The sequence below is a fragment of the Condylura cristata genome, unplaced genomic scaffold, assembly GCF_000260355.1.
Source record: "Condylura cristata isolate star-nosed mole 26May11 unplaced genomic scaffold, ConCri1.0 scaffold00014, whole genome shotgun sequence".
NCBI lineage: Eukaryota > Metazoa > Chordata > Mammalia > Eulipotyphla > Talpidae > Condylura > Condylura cristata.
The window spans coordinates 24,345,457-24,367,625 of NW_004567115.1; the positions used below are offsets into that span (position 1 = coordinate 24,345,457).

The 22,169-nt window shown below is 41.5% G+C and overlaps 1 protein-coding gene and 1 long non-coding RNA gene across 5 annotated transcripts in view; one reads left to right on the forward strand and one right to left on the reverse strand.

The window, feature by feature from the left end:
- The window catches only part of TACC1 (transforming, acidic coiled-coil containing protein 1), a 102,194-nt gene that overhangs the window by 25,346 nt on the left and 54,679 nt on the right, over nt 1–22,169 (forward strand). The gene's annotated exons all lie outside the window — the stretch shown is intronic.
- LOC105853618 lies at nt 20,096–22,121 on the reverse strand. The gene is made up of 3 exons (XR_001145441.1): nt 21,752–22,121; nt 21,504–21,675; nt 20,096–20,357 (listed from the first exon to the last, which is right to left on the reverse strand). It is a non-coding gene; the product is annotated as an uncharacterized LOC105853618 (long non-coding RNA).

The following is a 22,169-nucleotide window of genomic DNA, read 5'->3' on the forward strand; positions in this document are numbered from 1 at the left end:
TTTACTTACAATATATGTTTTACATTCTGATTTTAAATGTAACATTATAGACATTTCTTCATATCATTAGATTTGTTGTGACAGAAACTTTGTTGCCACTTTAAGGCCAGAACTGTTGTGGAGCAGGTTTGCAAGGCAAGGCCATGAGACTTGAGCAGAGTTCTTGTACCATTTATTGAAAGCATGCAGGCTGGTAAAGGTTCATCATTTGACAATGTATGAGGAATAGGGTCTGGAGGGTGGAATAGGAATGAGGGACAAAGTTTTATGAGGAACAGGGAAGGGGACAATGTGACCATACATCAAAAGACATTTGCATCAGCAGAGTATTTGATGTTATCACAGGCAGAGTTATCCCGAGACCATGGAGATAGTTACATAATCAGGTCCACAGCCGCGTAGGGGTCCCCAGCCCTGCCTCGAGATACGGCTGTACTCCATAAGTGATCAAAGAATGTTCTGTATCTACAAGCTCTAGCTTGTAGATAGCAAACAGGTCACAGTTGCCCATGAATGGCCAGCTAGTAGCCAGCTCCCAGGAACCCACATATATTGAGTTCAAAAATACCTTACAGCTTGTTTATTGTATATTATCTGGTGTACTATAATTTATTTCCATTAATTAACTTTTCCAAAATGTGTGACATTTAGGGTGAATATAATTTTTGCTCGCATAAATCACAGTTATTAAATTCCCTATAATTCTTTGTGCATCTCTGATTAATAATTTAGGGAACATTGTGGGAAGTTTAATTATGTGCTCAAAGAATGTGAACATTCTAAAGGTTATATTTTTTACATGCTATTATATATTTTCAAATTATTCCCCAACATGCAATATTAAATTTTACTTCACCAACAGTTTAGCATCTTTCACATATGTCCATAGCAACCTGCCCAATGCTGAGAACTATCATTTTAAATATTTACCAGATTGGTAAGAGAAAAAAAAAATCTCATTTCAGCTTTTTTATTCATTAACAGTAAAAGTGAACTTTTTTCCATATTTGTAAATTTGTAAATATTTATTTTTCTTTTCCAGTTTTGTACTGAAATGTTAATTTTTCTGTATTTATTTGCGGGAATTCTTCATATGGAGAGGCCAATTAACATCTATTGAGTATGTGCTAGAAATTATTAGTGTCTTTAATGTGTGAGTTCATATGATCCTCAAAATAACCTATAGGGTAATTAAACTTTTAAATTCCATTTATGTGTAAGGAAATGGACACAGAGATTTACTTGCTCACAATTTGATGGCTAATGAATGACAAAATTGAGATTTATACCAAGACAGTCTGAATCCAGAGTCTTTAATGGCTTAACCCTTTTTCATGTAAATTTATTCATCTTATTCATCTTTGTCTTTTTTTTTTTTTGGTTTGGTTTATCTTGAAGGGAAGGTACTTTTAAAATTTACTTTTAATTTTATTTGGCAGTTGATGACAATGAAATTTGTCAAATAACCCTTCCAAAATTATATTTGTGAAATGCACAAAAAAATAAATTGTTGTGGTTAGTTGTTATTGAAAAAAATGGTAAGTTTTAGATTTTTTGGTATGATACACTTGTTACATTAATGAAGTCATCATTGATATATCATTAATGAAAATCTGTACATTATTCAAATTCCCATAGTTCACTTGCCATCCTTTTCTTTCCCAGAATCCCTTGTAGAATCCCACATTAAATGTAGTTACTTTTAAAATATATATATTTATATATTTATGCATACAGAACTGGGTACAGGCCAGAGTTGCAGGGGCAGTGAGAGGATTCACCAGAGACACAGTGGGGAGCAGAATAGGCAGATCTATTAAAATATACTGCTGAGGCCCTCCCTGGTGGCGCAGCGGGTTAAGGCACTGCACTGAGAAGCTAGAGCCACTTCCGCATGAGTTCGATTCCCACCTGCCCCGGAGGTGACCACATGGCATGGCAGACCTCTCTTGACCTACCCGCTGCTCCCCTCAGCAGTGTACTTTGTTGATCTGCCTGTTCTGCTCCCCACTCTGTCTCTGGTGAAGCCTCTCACCGCCCCTGAGCCTCTGGCCTGTACCCCGGTTCTGTATGTACAAATAAATAAATCTTTAAAAAAAAAAAATACACTGCTGAAGCAGGTCAGGAGAGGTTTGCCATGTTATGTAGGTTACATCCCTGGCCAGGGATCGAACTCCTGCTGCAGTGGCTGCGATAGCTTCATAGTGCTGTGGTTTAACCCATTGTGCCACCAGGGAGGGCCATAATGATACTTTTTACAAAAAAGATTTATTTATTTATGCATACAGACCTGGGGTGCAGGCCAGAGAGGTGCAGGGGCTGTGAGAGGATTCACCAGAGACAGGTCAGGGAGTAGAACAGGCAGATTGACAAAGTACTTTTTAATATAAGTAAGCCTATTATATTTTCTGTTCGGGTTTCTTCTTCTTCCTTTATGTTTAGTAAGCGCTTTCCCTATCCCAAATAACATTTTTTCTAATTGTTTTATGACTCACTTTTCTTTATAATAAACCATTCATTCTGTCTGAAATTTCTAGAATCTCTAATATAAGGAAATGTTCTAACTTTTTTTTTTTAAATAGATAACTGATTAGCACTAGTATTAAGTACTAAACAGTTCTCTTTTCCAAGATTTTTAATAACATTTAAAAAATTCAGTGTAATAATTTAACCCTTGGTAGATTTTCTCTTCACATTCTCATTCACTCATCAAAAGTGACTTGTGTTCAGGTACTGTGAGCCTTGAATATATTATTTATCTGGAATTTATAGGAGCAGAGAAGAGTATTTCTAAGTGTATAAAATCTGAATGATTATTTATAGTATTGGGGGAAGGACACTTTCCAGAGAGGCAGACAAATGGAGGTGACCTGGTGGATGAAGAAGGATGTTTGGAACTTGTCATAAAGACATCACAACTGAGCCTTCCTTGTAGATTTTACACAACCTAATTCGGTGGGCCATCCATTTTAAACAATGTAGCATCCCGTGTGGAAGTAATGGTGTTTTCAAATCTTCTACATTCTTTGTCAGGCTTATGTGTTGCATGGGTAGCCTAGACTTTGGTTTTCATAGCAATTTGATATAAAGTACTAGCAGACTTATATTTGGAAAGAAATGGTAAGTCACTACTCTATTCTTCCTTTCTCTTCTAGATCTTTTATCTGCTAAATTGGTAACCTCAGAGACTGAGGAACCTCCCATTTTGACATTTCTTCATTCTCAGATAACCACTGTTACTAATACGTTGGATATAATTTTCTTGTACCTAGTATAGTTTTGCTTTGACCAGTCTTACAGTATGACTGCTGCAAATGTTTCTAAGCAAAAGAATTATATTTGGCTTGCTTCACTTGAAGGTGTTTTTGAAGAAACGTTAACATCATTATCTGCTTTCTGAGGACAGAATAGTTCTGCTTCTAATACAATCCACACATCTGTCTCAAACTGTCTTCATATGCTATGAAAGTCTGACAGGGTAACATGTCCTTGGTAAGGGAGAGAGCTCCCAGGCAACTCAAAGAGATGCATTGCATTGGAGCAATAGTTCTGAAAGCTTCTTTGGATCTACAGGTCCCCTGATGGTATGAATAAACATTTATTATAGGTGCCTGTACATGAAAGTATGCATACACATATCCAAAAATTAGAATCAGAGATGCTGAAGCCTATACATCACCTCATTTAATCCTTTCACGGACCGTATGAAGTAGACATTATTTCTGCTTTATAAACAAACTCAGCAAGTGGAGCTGAGATTTAGATCTAGTGAATCTGACTGACAACATTACCAGTTTTATCCAGAGTGGGTTTGCCACGTCGGCAACTCATTAAGCCACACAGACTTCTGGTTATCTGCTAGAAAGTAAACTTTTATGGCCACTTCTCTACTGATAGCACAGTGTAAGTAAAATAAATATTTGAGGAAATATCCAGCCTAGTCTGTAGATACTCAGACACTTTATTACATTTACATGGAATAGTTAGACTGTTTCTTTGCTGAATTATTTTTGTCTGGGAGTCCTGCTCTAACAACTGCCAAATGTTATGTTTCTATGGCTACATCACATTTAGTCTTAAATTGGGGTTTGAGGATACAAGCAAGTATCCTGCTGTATCTGACGTTTACCTGCCAGACATCACCTTCTAAGCATTTCTTAGTCCAACAGTGTCTTCTTTTTTTTTTTCTTAAGATTTATTTATTTATGCATACAAGAACTGGGGTGTAGGCCAGAGGTGCAGGAGGGGTGAGAGGATTCACCAGAGACAGTGGAGAGCAGAACAGGCAGAGCTACTGAAATGCACTGCTGAGGGGAGCTGCGGGTGAGACAGGAGAGGTCTGCTGAGTCATGTGGGTCAGCTCTCGGGCTGGGGATCAAACTTGTGCTATAGTGACTGGCTGCGTATAGCTTCATGGCACAGAGACTTAACCCTTGCGCCACCAGCTATTTTCTCATCTCTGCCCTTTTCCCCACTCCCTGCCTTTGACTTTATAAAGATGTGTATCCAGTGGCCTCAGAAGGTCCTTGACCCATTAGTTGACCAAATGATATCTAGAATGTGGTGGTTCTTAATGAATGTCCTGTAGTGATATTTGGGAACATAAATCATATACTGATAATATCAGTACCTTTACTGTTCATCTCTGAAGTAGAGGCTGGAAGGTTCCCTTGAGGATAACAACTAAGAAATTTCAGGAACACTTGACAATCATGGAGAGGAGGAGAGACAACGGTAGTTTAGTCTGGAGTGGGCCTCTTTTCCTGGTTTTCTACCTCTCTGTCCCCGGACCTGGTAGAAGGTACTATTCTGCAGTCCTACCACCAGGGGGCGCTACTTACTATCTGCTTACTTTTTGGACTGAAATGAATCAATTTCTGCAGTTCACTTCTTTACTGGGTAGGATAAAAGTCGTAAATACTAACTGACAGTGTGTGGGGAAACAAAAAATAGATGAGAGAATGAGATAAGATTTTTTTTGATACTCCATTTCCTTCTTCTGGTTCTTATCTCTCATTGGACGTGTTGGTTCCCTTTGCCCCTCGGCTCATGATGGTTCAGAATATATTTCTATGACTTCTGGAGAGCCTCCTTCATGTTTGTTCCCTGGTGCTCGCTGCTTATATTACAGTATAAGCACCCTCTGTTGGATGCAAAGAAGCTGATATTGATTTTTTTTTTTTTTTTGGCAATTATTGAAATAAGTCTTGAAGATACTCTCTATGACATTCAGCCTTTCTGGTGTCCTCTGGTGGTTACTGTAGCTCCTGGCCCGCAAATCAGTGCAAGGTCAGGGGAAGGTTCTCTTCACGGAGAAAGAGGGACCCTGGATTCTTCTCCATCCCGGAAGGATGGCAGGTCCTTGTTTAATCAGAATGGGTTATCCCAGTTGTGAGGAACACTATTCAGAGACCAAACCCTAAACAGTTCCAGTACTTCATTGGCTGACTCTTCTGCTATCTCCTTTTCCTAGTCTTTGTTGCCCTAGGCCTGTCCTTTTATTAAATAAAAGTAATTTATTTTCTTGTGTTTTTCATTTGGCAACCCTTTTCCAGCTTATGGACTTTTTCTTCGAAGTGAAAGTTGTCTTTATACACTTGATATTTATTTGTCTGTCTTGTTTGATTCCATATTCCTGTATGAATGGCTGGTGGATCTGGGAGGGGTCTTGTTTAGAGACTTAAGTGCTGGAGGGGGCTGTGTGTGAGACTGTGTAGGTGGTTATACATGGATATGAGGTGTGTGACTGTGTCTGGTGGTGTGTATGCGTGTGACTGTGTGACTAGGTTGTGTGGGTATGTGTGACTGCATGTTGGGGGGGTGAGGCTGTATCAATGTGTATTTTTGCTAGTGAGTGTGTGAAAATATGTGGTCACATGTGTGCTTTTGTGTGCACTCATGCCCCCACCCCCACCAGCAGCCATGACTTTCCCACAAGTCCTCACTTGTGTGCAGTAATAGTTGCACACAGAGAGACTAAGATTCCCCTGCTGAACTGAAGAACTTCGTTCAGGGCCTCTCATGTGTTTGGCATCCAGTGTGAATACTCTAGCTGACAGCATCAAGTCCAAGACTTCTCACATTCTTTACAGAGCTGAGAAGTTTCTCAATACTGCATTGTTTACCAGCATGGAAATATCTCCGAGGAATGGCAGCTTTCCTGTCTTCTGATCATCTTAAGGGGAATGTGGATTTCAGTTCACATTCTCTTTGGCAATCAGAAACATCACCACCTCTGGTTCTCACTCCCTCCCCCTCTCCTCCTTCTCTCCCATGCTTTTTTCCTTTTGCACAATTGAAAACCCTCTATGGAAACTGAAGCATGCTGTTTCCATTTTTGGTCATACTTCAGCTTTCCCCCACTTCCATCACTCAGCCTGGGAAGATGTGAAACAAGTCGGGTCCTTGCTTGGGCTGCCTACACTGTGCCTGCTCTGTATGTGGAGAACCAAGGGAGGCAGCCTCGTTCTCAAGTGCCTTGCCACACACAAGATGTTCTGAAAAGTGCAGGTTGATGTGTGAATGCTGAAGATAAAACAATTCTGAATATCTTATCTGGGGAAAATAGTCAAGAATGAAAGGGAGAAAAGACTTGAAGCCCAAGGACACTTTATATCCCTGAGAGTTAGGGAATTTCTTAAAAATTGACCTTGATAGTGTTGGTGAGGGACAATGAATTCTGGGAACATCTGAGGCCACTCTTTTACCAGACACAGATGCCAGGAGTGGCAGAATGAGGAATGTGGCTGAAGAATGTTGCCACACAGTCTCTGTTGCCACATAGTCTCCATTGCTACCAGCCTGGGAAATGTGTCTGCCAGCTGTCACTTGAGGCTTACAGAGCGACTTAAATAAAGGGGTTATTGAGCCGGGAGACCAGCGATGACTGAAAATGCCCACCATGGGGGGTGGCTAATCCCCACTCAGAGTCACTTTTCTGCACATGCTGTCCACTGATACCACTCAGACTCAGCCTGCCTGGGAGTGCCTGTTGGATCCATTGCCATTCCCAAGGTCAAGGCCGTCTCACCTCCAGGTGGCCCTACTGGGCACCTCTCTGATGATGCTGAATTTTCTTTGGAATCCTGTCAAAGGACCCCAGCTTTGAGACAGGAAAAGGGGGGGGGGTAGTGGTGAACAGCTTGGAGAGGTTGTCAGAGGTTGTAAATGAAATATGCCCTTCACTAAACCAAGAGGGGCTTGATGGTGAAATGTCCTGCCTGGTGGGGCTTGAATCACTTTCCCACCCTCCGTCAGGAATCACAATGTGAAAATACAAGCCCAAGAAGGTGGCTTCTCAAAGAAAAGATGAATTGTTACTCAAAGAAGGGAGAGTGGTGTTAGGTAGCCAGGAAGAGGGAGGAACTGTTACCGGGCTACTGTACCTGATGTGAGTTAGATGTTGGTGATGCTAGGGACTCATGAGTCTTGTCAACGTAATTTAGATTATTTTGGACAAAAGGAAATAGTGGGTATGGAGGGCCAGAGAAAACAGAAAAGAACCCACCACAATGATTTAATGCACTTGAGGTTGCTGTGCCTCAACAATCCTGCGGGGACACTCGAACCGCCAGGCCCACCCCTAAAGTTTCTGATATGGTAAGTCTGGGGGTAGGACTAAAGAATTTACATTCCTAACAAATTCCTAGGTGAGCTAAGGTGCAGGTCCCAGGACTTACATACTTGGTGTTACTGTTCTAAGGCAAAGGATGTACTCTCTGGACCAAAAAAAGAAAAAAGGAAAGGAAGGGCAGGAAGGAAGGAAGTCAGCCAATGGTTGGGCAAATACATTAAAAGATGTTCAAACTTCGTTCATAATCAAATATGTTCAAGTAAAATCAAATGTGTTCAGTAAATACATTAAAAGATGTTCAAACTTCATTCATAATCAAATGTGTTCAAATAAAAATGTGTCACTCCCAAAGATTTGCCAAAGATTTAGAGGATTGACTGACTCAGTATTAATTAGGATGTAGGGAAAAGGCTGTCTTTTGTAATTAGTGCCACCTTTCTGGAGGGCAATTTGACTATCGAAATATAAAATATGTTTGATTTGACACTATGATCCACTTGAAGAGTTTTACTTTAAGAAATAAACATATTGGCCCTCCCTGGTGGTGCACCGGGTTAAAGCACAGCACTAAGAAACTAAAGCCACTTTGCATGAGTTCGATTCCCGCCTGCCCCGGAGGTGACCACATGGTATGGCAGACCTCTCCTGACCCCCCACTGCTCCCCTCAGCAGTGTACTTCATCAGAATTCCTGTTCTGCTTCCCACTCTGTCTCTGGTGAAGCCTCTCGCCACCCCGAGCCTCTGGCCTGTACCCCAGTTCTGTATGCACAAATCTTAAAAAAAAAAAAAAAGAAAGAAAGAAAGAAAGAAAAAGAAATAAGCATGCATGTATGTGAAAAGATGCATATACTGGGTAGTTCTGGAAGTTTCTCTTTTAAGGAGGAACAATGAAATCCCTAATATCCCCCCATGGGGAGCGAACTATGTCAATTATGTAGCCGCACAAAGAGGTTTGTTATGCAGCTAAGAGAAGGCCATCAGCTTTGGGAGTTCAGGAATGGGTTAGGCTTCCTTCCTTGGTTGTGTAAGGCAAAAATTGACAAAAAGGGGCCAAGTCTTCACCTTGGCAGAGGACAATATGTATGTGTAAGTACCTTGTATGTACAAATATCTGTTTGCCTATCAGTGTGTCACTCCTCATAAGTACATGCTTGTCTATATATAAGAGAAGGACTTGGAAGGTTTTGTTTGATATATTCAGTCATCAAACATAGAACAGAAGAAGATGAACCATGTGCTTTGCTCATGGAGCATGAGTGTGCAAACAGGTAGTGCGTAGAAATAATGTGATTTCATACACTAAAAGTGATTTGAAAAAGATAAAAATAGGGAATTATTCACCAATATTTTTTAAGCAGTGGTTATTTGTTGAAATCAAGACTATGGCAAGGCCTACAAGTCTGCCACAAGCCTAAAGCACCTTCCGGCAGACACCCATGCAAAAGGGTCAGAAGTGGCCAGACAAGTGTGGGGGGAAAAGAGCAAATAAAAATCAGGATAAACACTGCCATAGTGAACCTCCCCACAGGTCTCTCACCCACATCTGTTCCAACCAGCCCAGGACCAACAAGAAGCAAGCACAGTTTCTTCACATGTCCCTCTTCTCCCTGTGGCTTCCTCTGGTCTCCTTCTGGCTCTCCACCCTGCTTCCTTCTTCCTCAGACTCCTTCTCTTCTCTCCTCAGCTCTACCCTCCTTCTGGGTGGGGCAGGAAACCTGGAACCTCCCCTTTTCCTGGGGACCACCCTGTTACATAATTAGTTGCTGACTCTATTGTCAGGCAAAGAAGATCCACACTGTCAGTCCTTGAGCTCAGGATGACTTCCCGGTAAATTGTGGTTTGGCTCCAGCCAAAGGTCTGGCCTAGTCCCAAGATTCAAGGAACAAGACAAACAAGGCAGTTTCTCTGAAATGCTTGCTCCAGCACCATTTTAAAATAGCTCTACTTATATCAACTTTTACAACCTATAATCCTTCATGCAGCCCTGGAAGGCCTGTGCCTTCCCTGCTTTACCAACCAGAGCACCACCTGTCCACCCCTTTCTCCCCTCACTTGGCCTTAGTCAGTACTTGCTCCAAAGCAGAGACGTCTTCCTTCCTTAGAGTCTTGCTCAGGCTCTCACCCTTCTGGATGCTGTTACCCCCACACTTCTGCTCATCCCTCATCCCTGACTTGCTTCCATTCACGCCCCTCCCCCCCCCCCGGACTTTCTCATAGGAACCTGTGTTTATCTTATATGTGCTGTATAACAGGCTGTAAACGGCTTTGTTTTTTGTTTTATTTGTCCATACTAGACTCACAAATTCGATCCATGGGTATGAACTGGGTCTGTTTAGTTGAAAACTTCATCATTTGTAAAATCTGAAGAATGATTGAATGAAAGAACAAATATACATATCATTTTGCTTTAAACAATAAAGGCACTTAAAATACTTTTAAAACAAGGCACAATTGCACGATGTTATTTGATTACAAAAGGAACTGTTCATGTTGCCTTTTAAAATGAAATGAAGGGGTGGGGAGCTGTCACTTTCACAAATACCAAAGTGTCTGTTATAAGGGCTGGGGAGGAAGTGTCAACCTCAGGCACCTCACCCAAGAAGCATGGATCTTTGACATCGTCCCCAGACACTTCTTGTGTCTCAAGGACTCAGCCACTCATCTGAACGTGAGAATATTGGGCCCAAGTATCTCTCTAAAAAACATCCTTTCCACATGAAAATTCCTATGGTTCTGTGAGATCCAGAGTGGATGTTTAGGTTTGGACCCCGTCGGGACTTATCTTTTGTTCAGAAAACAGTTTGAAACAAACAGGTTTTACTTTGTGTTGTTGTTATCTCTGCCAAAGGATAACAAAATATTCATTTGCTATTACTATATATGAAATTATTAAACATATGATACATTACTCTATATAATTTATGAGGTACAGGGAAGATCAGAGTAATGGCAGTTCTGTAAGATAGTAACTTTACTGATATGAATCAATATGAAAATAGTTACAAAAAGGATTTTGTAGATGGGTTCTGGAAATCTTTACTAACACCAGTTAGTGGTGAAGTGAAAGAGGAAGAATCATTCATTCATTCATAAATGTGGATCTGTTATTATATTAGCCTTTGAATTAGGAAAATACTCATTTACTATACAGCATTTCTAGACTTATAAAGTTGTATTATTGTCAAAGAAATCTCTCTGGAAAAGATACATCCTCTGTGCAGTATCCATTCTGCTTGGAAGATCTAGACTGTGTGGAAATCTAAGTATTATTGACTCTTTACCACTTCAGCATTTTGTCCACATTGTCTTCTGGAAACTGCTGAATTTCCAGAAAGGCAGTGTTACAGCCCAAGTTTTCATGGTAGGTGAAAGGGTGGCCTCAGCCCTGATTTCAGGGCTGTGAGATCATCTCATTCACTTGGCAGCCTGACACTCCAGAAGTACAAGATGAATTTTTGAAGGCGTCCAAACATAATTTTGGGAAAAGGACACTACTGAGATATAAGATGAATTTTGAAGGAGCCTAAATATAATTTCACTGATGTTGAAGTGGATTAATTTTAAGACAGGTTCTTCACTTATCTCCATCTAAATTAGCTGAGATGCTAAAGTGACACAGAAGAGGTTGCATTGCCTAGAAGAGACACTGCTCTCTCAAGAGAGCCAGTGGCACAGCAGTGCAGAGGAGGGGGCTTGTCCTGCCCTCTGACCTTGCGCCAGGTGGCAGTCTAGGGCTGCACGCTGCTCTGCTTGACCCCATCTGCCCTGTTGCCCTAACGTCCCCCAGCGCTATCCTTAGCCACACAACAGAGCTGACTCACCAGCAACCTACAGGCTGGAGGAAGGGCAATGCAGGACACTTTTCTTTTTCAAGACATTGCCCCAAAGTTGCTTCCACCACTTGGCTCACATCCTACAAGTGAGAACTGAGTCAGAAGGGCATCTCTAGTTGTAGAGAAGGCAGGGGGCATGGCCTTTAGCTGGGTGACCTTTGAAACACTTAAACTTCAGCTTCAGCTAGAAGGTTCTTTTAGCAGGAGTAAGGGAATAATAGAGGGAGTGAGGGGCAGATTTATTATTACCATGGTGTCCTATGAAAACTCAAAGGATAAGGGTGTACAAGGCATACAAAGTAGAGAAGCTTACAGTTTTTCTCTTTTATCTTAGTTAAATTTTTTCATTTTTTTCAAAGAAGCTGGAGGAGGTCAGCCTTGACTCTTGCTAAGTCAGTGTTTTCTCTCATCCAGCAGAAGCCACTGGACCACTTCTGAGCCAAAGTATCTCTTTTATTGAGCTTTAGGCAGAACTGAATTTACCCAGAAGCTAAGGGAAGCTTTGAACAGCCCTAGCATAGCAGTCCTAACATTGTGTTCAAGGGGTCCTTTTGTATTTTTCTTGAAGAGGGTTTTTCAAATTCTTAAACTTCCTAAGTCCCAACTGACTCCTTCTTTCACTGAAATCCACAGGGTTCTACCTTTTCCCAGATGGGAAGAAACTCCTAGTAGTCCTCACGCACTCCCCTGCCACCTCTGGTCTGTGCCCCAGTTCTTATATGCATAAATAAATAAATCTTTAAAATAAAAAAACACTGTAATCAGCCTTTCTCATGAGACAGTGTGGGCAAGGGCTGGGGATTAACTGAAATAATTTGTGGACACAGTGAACAATTAAAATCTTTCTCTGTTGGGGTTTAGAGTTTACTGATTATCATGATCTCCTTCAGTAATAACAATATTAGTTTTTGATTACTAGTATTTTCCCCAGTGTGCCATTTTGTCTTTGATTTGAAGAAAAATATTTAGAAGTTTTACTTTTCTCATGGAGCCAAGTCTACATCTTTATTTTGTGTGTGAATTCATTAATTACTTCTAAATTTGGTCAGTCATAGTTCTGACAGAGCTTTGACAGATTCTGTTGCTTCTGGATTGTTTTCTGCTCCTGGTTTGTGTTTTGTTATTTAGCCATCTAGTCCATCTGGAATTTATCTTGGTATGTGCTCTGAGGTAAGGGTTTAACTTAATCTGTCCACCCCATTGCCAAGCAATTATTCTCCAACCACTTCTTAAACAACTTTCCCTTTTCTACTGTATTGCAACATCTTCACCATATAATAAATTTCTGTATTTTCCTTTCTGTATTTTCCTTTTTACAGAACAAGAAATTGTTTTTGCATAAATGTGTCTTAAAACCTTACAGAACAAATCTCCTTGATTTTTAGTTGGTATTTTTTTTTTAATTTAAAATACACTCACAGTTAATCTTTCCAGATAAATTTTTGAAAAATATTGACAAGTTCTAGCTATATACCAGAGTTATTTTAAGGGGGTGGGGTGGGGAATGGGATCAAAAACAGTGGGAGGAGGAAAATACACTGGCCTATGGAAAATACACAGGTGATTTGGTGATGGGAAACCCACGAGGATTACAACTGAGATGGAAAAATGCACAAAATGATGTAAAAATACACTATTATATTATTTATTTTTAAAAATATTGATAAGTTCTAAGAAAAGTTTTCTAAGAATTGACTGAAATTGCTTTAGCAATTTGATGCTATTGTCATTCTACAATATTTAGCTTTATCACCTTGGAACATTGTTATGTTTTCCCATTTATTCAACTAATCATTTTGCTTATATTTATTTGTGAAGAAAACAAACAATGTATTATTTTTTAAAAAATTGAACATGAAAAGAATAGGCTTCCGCTCTCTATGCTATTACAGAAGTAAAAAAAATATTGTTACAGGGCAACCCAACCATCCATGTACTGCAGTGCAACTACACTGAGGACACACACAGAAAGGTCAATAATGGGTTTATTGACAAGGAAAAAAAAAAGAAGAAACAACCCAGGGAAAAAGAGAGAGATACAAATTAACCAATGCATCCTACCAGTTCCGCTGATCTGGAACCCCAATAGCAAGCTGAAAGCTGATCAGCAACCAAGTGACCAGCCGCCAGCCACAGGCCAAGAGAGAGAGAGCCTCAGCCCAACATGTCTGGCTTTATAGCCAAAAGCCCAAAATGGCCGCTTAGCTCTGCCCTTGGGTCCAGCAGTCCTCCCTTTGGTGTTGCTGGGATTCATAATTTCGGTGTCTGGAATGGGGGTGGAGTCCACAAAACCTGTGTCTGTAGAGTTCGTTCAGGACATCCTTCCCCCCAACAACATTTCCTCCACACGTGTTTAAGAATTAATATGGCAGTTAAACCTTTACTGTAAAAATGTGAAAGCTAGAAGTAGCAAGGAACTTTATACACGTCATAGAGTTGGCTTCTTGGTGTCCCACCTTCTTATTGCTTAGGAACAGAGGAATACTGTGGTTGCAAACAGGTGAATTACTATAGAAAGATCCTTTCAGGTCCCCAAGGCGAGCTTTTAGTTGGAATCCCAATTGTTTCAGAAAGCGTTTGTGATTTCATTCTTTCTTCTGGGTGGATACTCTTCACCAGTGCACTCTCTCACCAGTGCGGCTCTCCTGTCCTTTCCATATGCTTCCTAATCTGCTGCCTTCTAACTTCTCAGTGATAGTATTTCATAAATCAAAAAATGGCACATGTGGTCTCCTGAAAATTCACTAATTTACAAGGGTAATGGGTGAGTTATCTGAAAACTGGATTATTTTAGAAAATTGGATTGTAACGTGATCAGTGTTCTTTTAGTCTTCCAAGTGGATTATTTAGGAATTTATTTAATTTTGGAGACAGGGTAGAAAAGAAGGGATAAAATGTCTGTGGGAGAAAGACTACTATTCTATTTCAGCTTCTTAAATTCCTTCAATCTTTTATTCAAGCATTAGATTCCACTCCCCAGGTTAATGAAGTAAAGCAGATCTCTCAAATTTGGAGTAAAGTTCATTATTAGAAACTTAAATTCATAAAAAATTTAGAGAGGGTTTCAGATAGTCCCTTATCTGAGGTTTTATGTATAATCTCGGTAACTTGGAGGACCTATTTTTCTTAATGCCTTATCAGCTAAAAAAGAATGTAAGCTCAAAGGAAAATAAAACAAAATGTGCTAAATAAGTAACAGTGATTTAACAAGATGGTATTCCTGTTGAACAGGCTCGGGCAGTTCAATAATGCTGTTTAGCAGGAAAAACTAAACTTACGTCAACTGGAATAGATGATATTTCTAAATTTAAAGATAGTTGACTCTTTTTTTTTTTTAAAGATTTATTTATTTGTACAGAACTGGGGTACAGGCCAGAGATGCGGAGGGTGAGAGGATTCACCAGAGACAGAGCAGGGAGCAGAACAGGCAGATAGACGAAGTACACTGCTGAGGGGAGCAGTGGGGCAGGTCAGGAGAGGTCTGCCACACCGTGTGGTCTCCTCTGGGACAGGCGGGGATCGAACTCATGGGGAAAGTGGCTTAAGCTTCTTGGTGCTGTGCTTTAACCTGCTGCGCCACCAGAGAGGGCCCGATAGTTAACTCTTTTAAAGGATCATTTGTGTCTGGTTATGATTTGCTTGTTTTCAACTTCAGATTTGTGGTAGCTGATAGGAAAAATTAGGGATACTCTTGAGGGTTATTTTCCTCACTTACGAAGAACAATCTGACTGTCATATCTTTTGTACTCAGTAACTGTTTCTTTTATACCCTTTCATTCCAGTATGAATACTATAGTGGACTTTTAAAAATCAAGTTATTAAACATATAATTGTGACATCTGATGGTGATGAGAGGTAACTTCATAGCTTTGGCTCTTAAATGGCACTAATGTAATAGCACTAGTTTAATGTAAACCTCATAAAACATAATGTTTTTTTAAAAAGATGAATTTGTGCATCTAAGAGCTGGGGTGCAGGCCAGAGGTGAGGGAGGTAAGAGGATTCACCTGAGACAGAGTGGGAACAGAACAGGTTGATCTACTGAAATACACTGCTGAGGGGAGCAGCAGGCAAGACTGGCGCGCCACGTGGGTCCCATCCCTGGCCAGGGATCCAGCTCATGTGTTGCGGCAGGAAACACCACACTGATAAAGAAACGGGGGTCTTGGAGCAGCTACATAATGCAGGATGCTGCTCAAGAGCAAGATCCTGGCCTTTTTATTGGTAAACCAGTCATATAGAATTATTCATATGAGGAAGTAGAAAAGGAGATGGGGAAGTAGAAGCAGAAGAAGGGTGGAACTGTTTCTCATCTGCTGATAGCTCCGTATGTAGATCAAGCCCTGATTCCCCGGTTAGGATTTCAGTCTTATCAATAAGGTGGTCCACTGATCAGATTCTGGGGTCTTTTGTTAGACTCAGTCAACAGCCCTCCCCAATCCTCAGGGTGTTCTGTCATACCTCATGCCTCATGATGTATAAGTCAGGAGTAAGTTTATGCATCTGTCACCAGCCCTCTGGGGCATTCTGGGTCATACCTCCTTATGTATACCCTTCCCAGAGTGATCTAGCTTTATGCTCTTAATTGATTTGAAAGGCACCTTGTAGGGTTGGGCTCCTGTGACTGGGCAGTTCTGACCTTGCTTTAGGAACACAGAACTGTAGATAATGAAATGGAGACTAGATAGGCCATTTAGGATTAGCACACCCACACTCATGCTGCACTGGATTGCTTCATAATGCTGAGACAACCCTTTGTACCACCAGGAGGACCCAAAACAGTTGCTTTTTCCTCCCACTTCTCTGAAAGTGAACACAATATAACACTGCCATGGCAGTTCTGCTGTAAGTTGAAAAGCATACTTGGGGGTGGGGGGGAGTCAGGCTGTACTTTTGTGGCTGTTAGGGCACAGGGAAAGCTCCTCCACCTCTCTGAGTTCTTTTGGGCCTGATGAATGAACACATTACCATCAGAAAGACTAGTGGAGGAAAAAAAAGTAAAATGTAATAACAGGTGGAGAACTTACATGGTAAATTCTGAAGTAAAGTGAGGCAAACCAGGGTATATATCCTGTGCTTTGGGACCTAGGGCATCAAGGAGAGAGGAGGGAGCTCCTCATAACCAGGAACTTCTCATAACATTCTTTAATTAACATTAAAGTGTTTTTCCTAGATAGGTAATACATGTTCACTGGTAAACTTACACCAGGATGATACCCTTCAAGCTACATTCTTCTAGGTCATTGGAAGGGGGTGTGAATACTTTGATTAGGCGTAAGGCAGAGGCTTCTAGAAGGAGCAAGAGCTCCTTCTTAGCCTCTAGGTCCTCTGTTGAACTTCATTCCATTTGCCAAGGTAACTATATCAGAAAAGGCCTATTCTAGATGTCTTGGAGAAAGCCTATCTAACCTCTTTTTGGGAGACCAATCCCACATGGTACAAAAAAAAAGTCAAAGGATGGTTCTGACAGAGCTGTTCACAAAGCAAATCCTAAGGAAGCATCTTTGAGCAGCTCCTAGGTGGGGAAACTCTGCTGAGTCTTCAGTGGGTGCACTGTGGATCCCCAACAATCTCCTTGGATCCCTGAAACAGAATTAACTATGTAAGTTAAACTTTTCTTTTTAAAAAAATTGGAAAGGAGGTTCTCTTTATGATAAAATTTTTGGTATAAACATGTAGCTCAGATTCCCTGATTTGGATTTGTTTGGCTGGCGAGGAGAATGTAATACTATAGGTGATAATAACCTGCAGGTGAAAGGTAACATCTGATCTGGCAAGGTTAAGCCTGTCATGTAGCAATATTTGAATATTGTCAGATGTGGTTATTGGCAACATTGTCCTATACAGACATCAGTATGTTCTTGCCTGGGTAGAGTGAGGTAGATCAGAAAAGCAGCTCATCACGGATGTGGCAGTAGGTAATCCTAGCTGTGACTGCGTCCTTACCAAGTAAGTAGGCTGCTGGAGCTGTAGCAAAGCAGCAACAAGTTAAAAGGAGCATGTAGCGCCTAACCTGCAGGAGCACCATGTGGCATGGTGCTTTTTCCAGGTTGATAAGCACAAAGGGAACTGAAGGTCAGGAAACTAGAGTTCTAGATTCAGTTCTGGCCCTAGTTATCTGCATGATCTTGGGCAGGTGGTTCCATTTTTTGCTTCAGACCTCACCAATAAATTGAGAATGAGAAATTCTGTCTGCTGCCTGAGAGAAAAGATGCAAAGGAGTAGGATCACTATTGCTATAAGACCATTCTTTTTGGACACCTTCTACAATTTAAATATCCTTGGTGGGGCCATAAGAGTTGAGGGTGTAAAGTGAAGAGTAACAGAGGAGGAGTCATGGTGATGGAGTCCCCATGCTCAGGTATACCTCCTCCAGCCCCCCCATATGGTGGAAACCTCATCCAGTGAGCAGGCTGGCTCTCAAAATCAGCTGGAAGAGTGGGAGATATTCTGTTGAAGTTCTACTGAAGCCCCTAAATCCTAGCTGCCACTGCCACTTCAATTGTGTTTGGATTAATGCTTCTACTGAGCCCTTCAGAGCAGCCCAGCCATTCTGGTTTCATCATGAGTCTGGCATTTAAGCTTACGTGAAACTAGATGTGGGTTTTTTTGCTCATCAAATTCTTAAGTTCTTAGAAAATATAAATACGTTGATGGGCTTGCCTGCTGCCTGTTCTTTCCATTTCCACAGTGTTTTCTCTATTTCTGTGATTCCTACTGCCGCCCTGGTTCTACCTCCTTCCAGCCTCTTCCACACTCCACATCATCTCAGGCCCACATACTGATTTTTGTCCCTGATGGTCAGAAACTCAGTTTTCCCACACTGCAGCAGTTTTCCTTCCATTGTAAACATGGTCGCATCCTGCTTGGCTTACTTCCAACTCTGATACTGATCCAACAAGTAGGGTGAAAGCCTAGGACACTAATTGCAGTTCTGCTTCTCCACTACCTGGAAGTGAAACTATCTCCCTTCTCTAAGCATCTCCCAGCTGAGAAAATAATTTGACAGCTCTCCTAATCTTGACTCCTTCCTTTCCAAACCCTCCCCAACTCTCCACCCCTCATTGTTGCCAGACTGATCTTTCTAAATGCTCTACAGGGTCCTGGGGCTGAACAGGAGCACAGATAACTTTGCTTGTCCTGCACAGTGTTTGGTTCTACAAGGTTTTAAACACTATGTTAGAACATTAAGGATTGGAAGATTTTTTTTTTTTAATGAAATCCAGGGTTTGGGATTCTTCTGGAAGATTGTTAGACAACACTGGGTAACTGTCATTCCTTGGTGGGGGCATAAGAGTTGAGGGTGTAAAGCCTGGTGAGTGGGGAAGTATCTAGGTAGGGCTGCCACTTGGGCACAGCATGCATTCTCCGGAGAGCACAACTACCACGAGTTCCTTGTCACCAGCTTTCATTATCCAGGTAGGTACTTGTCTTTGCTCCCCCACTACAGGATCAAGTTCTAAACCATAGGATCCTCCTAACTAAACCCCATGTCATTTCTGTGCTATGAAATGGTTAGTTGTTTGTCTGTTTGGAGTTGCCTATTTTAATTTTAGTTAAAGAGACCCATTTTGCAGATCTCTGTGTAGCATCTATTAATCGCAAGGCATATATCTGATCTCGAGACACCATTGCAGAGCGTCTCAAGAAAGTTATGTTTTAGATTTTCATGGTGTATTGATCCAAACCTTCTGTGAAGAGCCAAAATAGGGAAGAGAACAGAAGGGGTCTTTTCTGTGCTTATGGTCATTTCCGAAACAAATAAGTTTCTTTTGGTTACTTGGTTATGTACTAACAATGTGCTCCAGTGAGGTCTAGGGCTAGCAGCAAGATGATGGCTGACCTCAGTTGGATATCTGTTGTCAAACATTGGCCATTCTTTCCCAGAATTACAGGAAAATTGATGTATCAGTTAGTCTAAGTACTTGTACTTCTAGACAACAAAATCAATTTGAGTTATCGAGTAGGTGCCAAATCTGTTATAGGACAGCAAATATGTTTCAAGACGGGGGAGAGGGACACCCCTGAAGCCCCAAACCTGCCTGCTCTAAGTGGGTTCTCCATCCGCTGCAACAAGACAAAACATATAAAACTTTAATGAAAAGGGACTTTAATACAGTGAATATACAATACAGAACACAGAGAATATAACTTCTAAATCAAACACCTGAAGTTACCCATCCCCTCGTGGGCAAAAGTCAACCCAAAAGGGATTGGCCCAAAGCAAGGCCTGAAAGCCCGCCACAAGACTAAAGCACCTTCTGGCTGGGACCCATGGAAAAGGTCAGAAATGGCCAGACAAATCTGGGAGGAAAAGAGCAAAATCAAAATCAATATAAACACGGCCATAGTCACCTCCCTGCAGGTATCTCACCCACATCTGCCTTAACCAGTCCAGGGTCAGGAAACAAGCACGATTTCTTCATCACAGGCTTGCTGCTCCATGTAGCTACCTCAGGTCTCCTTCTGGCTCTCCATCCAGCTTCATTCTCCTCTTTTTCCCCTCTTCTCCCAGTTACTTTATTGTTGTCACGTTAAGTCCAGAAATTTGCAGGTACAGTTTTCAGAAACCTGGGCATTTGCTTCACTAGTTTCAAGAAATTGCTATTTAGTCAGATTTGACCTTACTGATGTCATCACTGTCCTTGTTCAGAAACCTGATTTCCCCAGGAGGATTTAAGTTTGGGGGATTTCTCTCACTTTAACCAAATCCACCAAATCCTCTTTGTGAACTGGAATATCCTTTGGGGGCACATTTACTGAACACCTACTGAGTGCTTAGCCTTGTCCTAATCTCTGGGGAAATGAAACTGAATCATAAATACAATATGTCCTTGTGGTTTAGAAGCTTGTTGTTTAGAAATGGACTGTGCTCAGTGTAGGTTCACTTACCTCCTGGAACATCCTGTATAATAAGCCTGTTGTCCTGCTGTGGCTATTAATATTTTCCCTGCGAAAAAAAAGGGCCATAAATAAAAGTCTCAGCGAATATCCAGGTATGGTGTTGTTTAGAATGGCGAAAAAAATCAACCTGTTTTTCCAGAATAGACATGACCTGGTTGATAAAGGAAGTTTGGGGCAGTCAAGGTTTGAGAGATTATTGTGGAAGGTGGGGAAGGAATGTGAGTAGCCACCTGGAAGCAGCAATCATTGGTTCAAGCTAGTCATTGTTTCCCAAATTTATCCTATGGGGGAAAAATTTCTTTAGAGTACTTGGTAAAAATACAGACTTCTGCATTCTGTTGGCAATTTGGATTTGTGTCTTTAAAGAAGAGTCCCAGATAGTTCTTAGACATATTAAAAGTTCCCAACTGGAACTGATTATGCCTAGGAATACAAAGGGCAAGGCAAAGAGGGGAACAGGCACAGCTAGATGAGAGCACAAATCAGGGGTCAGCCAGGGAGGGTGACCCAGGTCAGAAACCCTCAGAGCTAAGTGTTCCAGTAGCTCCATTAAGGCCTGGGAGAGTCAGTCCCAATCAGCATGCAGAGGAATGAAAAGATTTGAGAACTACTTAAGAAGACTATCTGCCAGTTTCTGATTTACATAGGCTAATATTATTTCCAGGCAACAAAACAGTGTCAAATTCAGGAACATAGCATCTTAAGTTTTACATGGTGAGCTATAAGCCAAAAATAAGGAACATTTGGGTGATCTTGGAATATTTCATGTGGCTCCCTGGAAACGACTTCTGCTATTTTATCTTTGTAGTCTCCACACCTGTGATGGTTAGTTGTAATCTTTGAGGAGGAGCTGGATGGATTCTAAAGCATCCTAACACCCCAACCCTCCATTAACCCCTGCCCTTCGGTTATGATAAGACTATCTACTCGGCCTTATCTTGCATTATTACTGCTTTTGTTTTTGTTATTGAATCTATGAGACGTCATGATCATGATTCATCCACAATATATGTACCAAACATCCTCCAGGGAGGAAATCTGTCTCAGCATAATTTGGTTCCCAAATTCTGGAACTGCTCTCTCTTTATGGGAACCTCACAGATTCACCTCAATCTGGGAAATTACAATAGAACAAGAAACGCTTTGCCCAGGCAAGGACATCGTTACATCACATCGGTATTTGAGGATTCACCTGGAAGAAGTCCATTCCGAGAGGAGCAGTTCTTAAATGGAATCCCTAGTGGAGAATGAAGACAATTCTAGGAGTTTTGCTATCTTCCCCTGCCTTCCAGCAGAGACGGTTTTTATTTTGAAGACTGCCGTCATCAGGCCTGTTGGCATACTTCGGATGTAGCAAACGGAGCCTGAGATAAAAGACTTAGAAGTTATGAAAAGAAAGCCTCAAAAAGGAGTGGGAAACCGATCAGGCTACAATTTCACCTGGTAATTTAGCACCCTTCACCCAAGACCTGGCCGCACAGATTCCACGGGTGCTGTTTGGGGAAGGGCGAGGCATCTACAATTCCAGTCCTTGGCCCTCTTGCAGCGAGATTTCCACATCCTGGGAGTGCTAGACCGGGTTGAAGGTGAACGGGCTGAAATCTTCCACGCTGTCAGCCTAAGGAAAGGGGTGGGGGTGGGGGGGAATACCAGCCCACAGCAGCCTCAAAAGTTTTTTTTTAAGTAAGAGGTTTGACTCCAGCACGACCCAGTATCCCCCACGCCATTAAGTGACAAGATGGAAAAATAAAAATGAGGAGAGGAGAAGTCCGCGTGCATTGACGCGAAAAACGGCCGTTGGCCGCCCCTAACGCTGACGCGGCGGAGGGGGGCGCCCGGGCCCGCGGCCGGCGGCCGG